Source organism: Lactuca virosa, chromosome 6, assembly GCF_052849685.1.
Source record: "Lactuca virosa cultivar CGN04683 chromosome 6, Lactuca_virosa_CGN04683_v6, whole genome shotgun sequence".
NCBI classification, from domain to species: Eukaryota; Viridiplantae; Streptophyta; class Magnoliopsida; order Asterales; family Asteraceae; genus Lactuca; species Lactuca virosa.
Window position 1 is genome coordinate 65,866,168 of NC_136431.1, and position 9,220 is coordinate 65,875,387.

Sequence of the window (9,220 nt, forward strand, 5' to 3'; positions counted from 1 at the left end):
AATTATCCCAATCCAAAATAGGCCAAAATCCCGAAAGATCTGCTCTCAGACTCTCCGACTCGTCGAGTCACTGACTGGATTCGTCGAGTTCATCAGGTGACTCGACGAGTTCAACTGTCAGAGGGCAGAAAATCCGACTTTTCAAGCAATGAGTGATCAAACAAGGCATCAAATACAATAGAAAACAGCTTATGCTCTGATACCACTGATGGGTTATAAACATTACATCAATCCTACGTTGCACATACAAACCCTAAAGATTTGGATCTAGGTTTCTCTAATTGTACATGCAAATCATCCAAAGCTTGTAAACCCTAATACTAGCATACAAAAATCAAAAACAATAACTAAAACAAGTTTAGATAATTACCTTTCAATTGTAGCAAGAATCTTCAACCTTTGAGAGCTTTAGTATCATAAGTGTAATACCTCTAATCGATCACAAAAACCAAGGCAAGTTAGATCATCTTGGAGAGAGGGGAAGGAGGCTTAAAATTGGCTCTTGATCTCTAGGGTTCAAGTGGTAGCCGAAAATGCAAAGCCTAGGGTCCTTTATATAGGTGAGCTGCTAGGGTTTTAGTCAAAACCCTAATTGGATTGCTTAGGCTTTAAGCAGTCCAAAAGAACCTTCCAGAGACAAGGCCTTGGACGAAATCAATGTGGGCTCCCCCTGATTTCGTCCACCCCTTCCTAAAGGATCCACAACCCAAAATCCAATTATCTTATAATTGCAATTCCAGTCCCCTAAGTTCAATTAATATCTTTTTGACCAGAAAAATAATTCTTATTTAATTCTTGACCAATATTAATTAACCAATATGATTTGTCTTTTAATATATTATTCATATAATATATTAATAAACCATAATAACCTCTTTCTCCATTAATCATCCAGTCAAGTTACTTTGGTGAAGGCAACCCAAAAGGACCATGCTACAACCGGGTCAAGTACATACCAAATATAGTTATGGCTTAGACACCTAATCCAACAATATTATCTAGGAATATCATCCCATAATGACTCTTTGACATATAGATCTCTCAAGAATTTCGTATTGAAGGGTTGGAGGCTGAAAAGGATGCCCTAATCCTTGAGTTTGAGCCCTTGAATATGGAGAAAACCATAAAAATCATGGGCTTGGGCTGCACCGCTCACCACTTCGTGGCAACCATGAAATGCACGTTCTTTATTAACCATGCACCACATCGTGGCCATCACTCTACCACGTCATGGTACACCTGGGCCAACTACTCTAAAATTTGATTTAAGCCCAATGCCCCTTAAATCCCAAAGTCCTAGAACAAAACCCAACAACCTTATTCCTCAAGGTCCAAACTTGATCCTTTGAGATCAGCGACCTTCACCAGGTCAATTACCATTCGAGCCTCCAAGACAAGGTTATCTCGGAACAGGTGTTACATATTTCCTTCATTTTCGGTGAAGCTTGAAGATCAAGAAGTTTTCTTTGTTTCAAGAAAGGTGGTTCCAAGTTTAGATCCAACAATGTCACTCCATTTATAGACCTTTGTGAGTATAAATTACATATCTTGTTCTTTAGTTATTTAGTTCTTTAGATTTAGTTATAAGTTGTGTTTATCACTTTTTCGTCCATTTCATTTATGTCTTTGGAGTTGAGAGAACTCCAGTACCTTTTGAGCACCTTGGATTGCTCTATAGACTTATTGGACTTGGAAAATGGGATCTTGTGCATTCCCATTAAGTCATGCAAGATTTATGGTCCATTTTATCATTTTAGAGACTTAAAGTTTAGATCTTGGTTGTTTGGACCACCCTAATTGAAAAAGTTGGAAACATTATCCATTAAGATGCTATTAAGAATCAGATATGAGAAGTTGAAGCCTTAACTTAATGGAATAAGTTAAAATAAATAAATAATAAAAAACCTCTTCAAACTACTATGTACGCGAGGCGTCTTCTGAAGTGCGCCAGGGCGCTTCTGAACACTTCTGAGATGCGTCTGATTTGAGTTAGAACCTGATTGTTTTGTCTTGTAGTGGGCATTGGCCGCCCAGAAGAGGGTGTGGGGGTCTTTTGAACAGAAGTTGACTTTTTGACTTTTTACTAAGTTTGACATTGGGTCAAACATAAGGGTTTTGAGTCTTAGACTAAGGTTTGACCTTTATCTAATGTCTAGGTGGTTCGTGAGACCGGACTTTACAATTATTCGCGTGTAGTTGTTATTTCCAAGTTTCTGTGTGGTGAGTTTTCTCACTGTATTACTTATGACATAGTTGCTATGACATGATTGTATGTTTAGCTAGACTAGTGGGGTCTTGATTATTGCTTGTATGTTTACGTGCTTCATTAGGTTTAAACAGACCATTGAGTTGAAATAGACTTGTTGTTGTTATGCATAGTTGTCTTTTGTTGTATGTGATATTTTGAAGAACTCACTATGCTTTGTGCTTAGAGTGGTGGGTTAAATGTTTTCCAATACTTCTTCGGATCGTGGAAATGCGAAGGTGTGACTGTACACACACATCAACAATTTTATGATTTGAGATTCCGCGATGTTTTTTTTGTTTGTTTTCTTTATAACTCTGATTTTGGATTTCTTTTTATGAAGAAATAGTTTTATCTTGATTACAACATTATGAAAATGGGTGTTTAGCTTAATTTAAAAATGAAAAATTATAATGAAAATTGGGACGTTACATTCGCATATGAGAAGTATCCCCCCGATGTTGAATGATCACAGATTGGTTTGACATTTCTATTTCCTTCTTTTCATTCATTTCCTCTTGCGTGGATTCTTTGACAACATTATTCCTTTCAAACCTTACCACTAAAGCAAACAAGTGATAGTTCCTTAACCATACTTCATTAATGCCTATAGCAATCGCTTTCTTATCCTAAACCTTCAAAATTTTCACAAATGACGTTTACCTAGTTTTGATAACTTTGTCACTCTGTAAACATTTGTCACTGTTCCAAACAAGCCATATTGCTTTCACAAGTCTTATAACTCAATAGACGGTGGAAACTTTTTAATATAGTAAGGGGATGTTTGGCAGTATCTGAATTTTTGAGATCTGAATTTTTAAGATGCCTGAATTTCTAAGAGGCCTTGAATTTTATGATGTGAATTTTTAACTTGCAGTCTGGTTGGAGCCTTTGAATTGTTGTGTTAAATGATAAAAAACTCTTGTAAAGCATCAGAAAACACATATCAGTAGGAGCTGAATATGGGAAAGCAAGAAATCTTTAACCTAGTACTCCAAAATTTCATCGACGGGGGCTATCTGGATGAAGACAACAAATAACTTTTCACAGTTTTTAGGGCAAGAACAAAAGAAATTTTTTTGCTTTCGACGAGATTTGAAGGAACAAAAGAATTTTCTTTTACCTAAATTATGTTGTCGACGAGATTTCATGAAAATTGAGGGAGTCGCTGGCGAAAGCGGTGGTGTAGGCGGAGGTGTTGACAATGGTTGAGGGTTGCAGGTCCGACTGACAGTTGGAGGAGAGAAGGTAGGCTGCATCAAATGAATGAGAAAGAGAAGAGGGAAGAATTGGCTTGAAAGTTGGGCAAAACAGGAATGCCTATCATACCTTTTTTTTTAATTCAACATAATTCATTCTCTGAAAGTTTAAGAGTCTTTTAAAAAATTAAGAGGCATAAATTCATACCTTACCAGCCACTCTTAATATGAAAAATTAAGAGATTATCTCTCAATTTTACAATTAAAAGACTATCAAACAGCCACTAAGAAACACTGATATGATCCATAGAATTTCCACCCATCCTCCTTGTCGTTCTCCCCATTCCTTGCCTAACATCGACTTTCTTCCTTATGTCAGCAATAACTTTCATGGACTTAACAAGTTTCTATTCCCACTTCAATGGGTATTGATCTCGTAGGGGACAAACACCCATGACATTGCTCATTACTCCTCCCACCCTTTCAGCGGTCACCCGGGATTGACAAGCAACGATCAAATAGCAAACCTCCGGTAGTCGCGATGGTCGCAGGGTGATTGCGTAGGTTTTTTTTATAAATACAAACGTAGATAAAATATTTTTTTATAGACACAAATATAGATAAATTTAATACATATATCAGGATAAATACGGAATCCTATCGAATTATAAAAAGACGAAGGATTCCATTGGCAACAAAAGCAAGAAACATGAAGATTCTGAGTTCCTAAATAAGTTGCCTGTTGGTGGTTATCATGCTGTTTTTTTAAAACCAATTGTATTAATGAAAGTATTAATAAATAACTTATAAATTTGAGCACTTGTCACGTTAAATCTTGGTTCACCATATTTAAAAAGGAGAAATAAACAACTACTTGTTTCTTTCGTCACTACTAACGTAACTAAGCCCAATGATTACGGACAAAATATATGTTTAATTTTTTGGGACATTCATCAAAATGATTATCCTTTATAATTGAATATTATAAAATTTCGTTGTTTCCAAAAAAAGAATATTATAAAAATAACTATTTTTATAAAAATAAAACGTCTCAAACTCCATATCATTTTCCAAGTCCATTATTATGGTCTTCTCCAATAACAGTTTTCACAAACCAGTAACTTTTGTGATTTGTATGCTGTATTTTGCCCTCAAGTTAGTTACTTGCTAATCGTGTGGCCTTTTTATTTATATATATTTGCCGTTTCCAAAAAAAAAAAGTAACTTTCGTGATTATTTTCGTTGTCTTTTATATATATATATATATATATATATATATATATATATATATATATATATATATATATATATATATATATATATATATATATATAAAGAGAGAGAGAGAGAGACAGAGAAAAAAAAATTATGTTGAAGTATTCTAACTAATTATTGTGTGGATGTAAGAATCAATGTGAGCCAATCATTTCAAAACCTAAATAAGGTAAATTTTTAATGTTATCTATTAATTAATTTTAGTAATTAAACAAAATATTTAATTAATCTCTTTAATTTAGGCAAGATAGTTTAACAATTAATTAAATAATGTAAATATGTATGTGTATATATATAGGGAAATATCCAGAAAAATCCTAAAATTTTACCCTAATTTACGAAAAAATCTCAAACTAAAATTTGTTTACGAAAAAGCATGAATTACCGGTAAAAATAGCGATTTGATCCATTTTTTCTGGTTTACCGGTTTTATTACTTACATGTTTCACTAAAGTCTCATTATTTTACCATAATTTGCGAATAAGTCCTAAAATAAAATTTACTGATGATTTGGCCCTTTTCTTCATGTAACATACATTTTATCGGTTTCATTGCTGACTTAGACACCTAGTCATTAAATTAGTTGATAAGATGAATATAATGAGTTATATAATGCCACATTTACTATAAATTTGATACCCATCTCATCGGCTCATTTATGACTATGTATCTACGTCAGCAATGAAACCAATAAAAATGTGTGTTTCCAAGAAAAAATGGCAGAAAATGAGTTGATGTCTGATGAGATGGATATATTGGGTTACATAAGATTAGATAGACAATTTGATATTTCTTATACACGTAAAAAATAACGCAGTTGTTGTTAGTTTATGTAATTATTGTAGTCTTCGTTGGATGCATTTTATGTTCCAAAAAGATATACAATACATCAGGATATCAAGTTTTATGCTAAACATAGCATTATATAACTCAACATATTCATCTCATCATCTCATTTAATGACTAGGCGTCTGGGTCAGCAATGAAACCGGTAAAATGTATGTTATATAGAGAAAATGACCAAATCATCAGTAAATTATATTTTGGGACTTATTTGCAAATTAGGGTAAAATAATGGGACTTTAGTAAACCAGATAAGTAATAAAACCGGTAAACCGGAAAAAAAGGATCAAATCGCCATTTTTATCGGTAATTCATGTTTTTTTGTAAACAAAATTTAGTTTGGAACTTTTTCGTAAATTAGGGTAAAATTTTAGGACTTTTCTGGAGATTTCTCATATATATATATATATATATATATATATATATATATATATATATATATATATATATATATATATATATTTCAAAGTTAAAAGAGTCAAAATAACATTTTAAAAAAGAGAGGGGTGGAAAATGCATTTTACGAAGTAGAGGAGGTAAAATCTTATATATATATATATATATATATAAAAGATTTTACCTCCTCTACTTCGTAAAATGCATTTTCCACCCCTCTCTTTTTTAAAATATTATTTTGACTCTTTTAACTTTGAACTTTATAATCAATTATCACTCCTAACACACAACAAAAACATATAAAAACCCGCAGCAAAACATGGGCTCAATTACTAGTTTCTACTATTTATTAAGTTTTTAAAAGTTTTTCAAATTCAAAAATTTTATTCGTTTAAGAAGATGTTCAAAGAGTATATTTCTTGATATTTGAAAATAAAATATACCGTACTTTTGTGATAAATTTGAAGAACAAATTCGAAATACTTGTTCGAAAATTATAGTTTTTTGGAATGGCGAAGTTCGAAAATTATTGTTTTTATTGACTTTCGAACATTTTCTTGATTTTTAAAAAAAAAATGTATTGCCTTTTGTGACATATCCAAAGAATAAGTTCGAAAATATAATTGTTTTTAATTTTGAACTTGTTCTTGATTTTTCAAAATAATATGTACTACATTTTCGTTAGGGCTGGCAATTTTCGATACGACCCGCGACACGACCCACAACACGACACGAAATAAATGGGTTTGGGTTGATTTTTTCAACCCGCCAACCCGCTAACCCGACAACCTACCAACCCGTTTATTAAACGGGTCATATATGGGTTTCTCAAAAAATAAACGGTTTGACCCGCCAACTCGTTTATATTTTTAATAAAAAAAATTACTTTATTTTTAAATGTATTTATGTATCAAGTATTAATATTTAATAAGTCTTATATAATATATACCATTGATTCATAGACCATTTGACTGTTTTGACATTTTGACTCGTGGTGGATGACCTAAGGTCATAAGTCGTAACTTGTAAGACTAAGTCTGTAACCATTTTGCCCATTTGCCCTAAATAATAATCTCAAAATCAAATTGCGTATGAGCATATCTCCCTCTTCCAGACTTCCAGTCTCCCGGTCTCCTACAGTCCCACTCTCCCCTCTGTTACTCTGTAATCGAAATCATGTATCGAAATCAAATCGTGTATCGAAATCACAAACGACGTTGACGCCTGAAGGCTGAAGCGGTGAAGCCCACGAACCCGTCAACCTGTGAACTCGTATAAATAAATGGGTTGGCGGGTCATATATGGGTTTATGTTCCAAACCCGCCAAACCGTGACCCGTCAACGCGTGGCCTGTATATTTAAATGGGTCGTGTTTGGGTTGACATATTTTGACCCGCCAACCCGCATCACGCCAACCCGAACACGACACGATTGTCAGGCCTAATTTTCGTGATAGGTCTAAAAAACCAAGTTTGAAATTTATAATTGTTCTTTGATTTTCGAAAGTATTATGTATTGGCTTTTAGCTTGTTATTATTCTTTCTGTTTATGTAAATATATAACAAGGATGAAAAAATATGTTGTATACTACATCTTTAGAAGTCTTTACTTCCACTAACCGCGGGAGTTGAAGGCGAAGAAAAGTTGTATGTCATCTTCATCATGTTATAGAATAGATTGTTTTTATTAGTAGTAGGGGTAAAACTTCATATAAATAGAAAAACATAAGGGGTGAGGCCCCACTGTTGACCCTCCCGGAGGGTGTGGAGATTTTATTGTCCATTGTGATGCTTCTATCACCGGTTTGGGGATAGTGCTCATGTAACGAGTGAGAGTTATTGTGTATGCTTCTAGGAAGCTGAAGTTGCATGATGTTCGGTATCCGACGCATGATCTGAAGATGGGGGTAGTGGTGTTTGCCCTCAAGATTTGACGGCACTATCTATATGGGGTCCGGTGTATCATCTACACGGATCAAAGAGTGAGATCAGGAAGGCTCAGCCGAAGGAGTTAAGAAGGAAAACTTGATGCATGAGAGAATCAGGGGTGAGATTGGTATATTTTTTACCGATAGTCGCAGAGTGTTGACCCGGTGCGGTCCGGTTTGGGTGCCAGATTTTGGTGGGATTAGGCAAACTATGATGGAGGAGGCACATAAGTCCAGATTTTCGATACACCCTGGAGCCACAAAGTTGTACTGGGACCTAAGACTTACTTATTGGTGGCCATGCATGAAAAGGGAGATAACGTGGTATGTTGAGAGGTGTTTGACATGTTGGATGGTCAAGGCCGATGTTAACACGCAGTCGCGGGCATATTAAGCAAATAAATTTATCACTGCTGGTTGCACTAAAAATATAGCACGGGGAAGCAGGCTCAAATCCTCAAGGACACAGCCTAATGACTAATGCCTTTTGCATCAGGCACATTCTAGTCAAAACAAAAATTATAAAAGGGAGATTTCGAATTAACTAAAAAACCTAAAATTGCAGTGAAACTAAACGAAAATCAATGATAAAAACGATTTCCGTTCTGCTGCGACTTTCTTAATCATGCAATCAGTTCAGATCTGGTTATTTGAGATGCGTTATACCTAAGTTGGTACTGAGAAAAACTAACAAGCTCTAGTATAATCTCTTTTACCTAAATTAGTTAATCAAAACAAGGTTTTTGAATTAACCCTAAATTTTTTACTGTTTAATTAAATAAGCTCTTAATTAAATCAGAATATCAGCTTTATGATCTGTGTAAAATTCCTATAAATATCCAATACTTCTCGCAAGCTCGAAAGCGTAAATATATGATTTTTATAGTATATATCAAAGTTAAATCCCAAACACGGAACCAATCTGATACTTGTTACTTTTACAGTTGACAAGAACAATTACGGATTTTATTAACTGATTAAGTGGATTGATAAAAACCCTAGCTAGGTGATCAGACTAACAAGAGTTTAAAACCAAACATTCATTAAGCTCAAAACTGAAAAATCTAGATAGAAACACAAAAAGAAAACCGGATCTGAAAACTAATCACATGAGAAGTGTCAGTCTATGCAGAACTGAAAACTAAAGATTAGTCGGACATGGTTAAAAACAAAACTAAACTAGATAAAAGAAACATTTACTAATAAATCTAGATGAACTACATGAATGAGATGATTCGCAGCCTTCATATCTTCAGAAATCCCTGAAAGGTATCAAAAATCGTCTTCAGAAGGGTATTCTGCCATCTAGAATCGTCTCACTTCTGAATATGATAG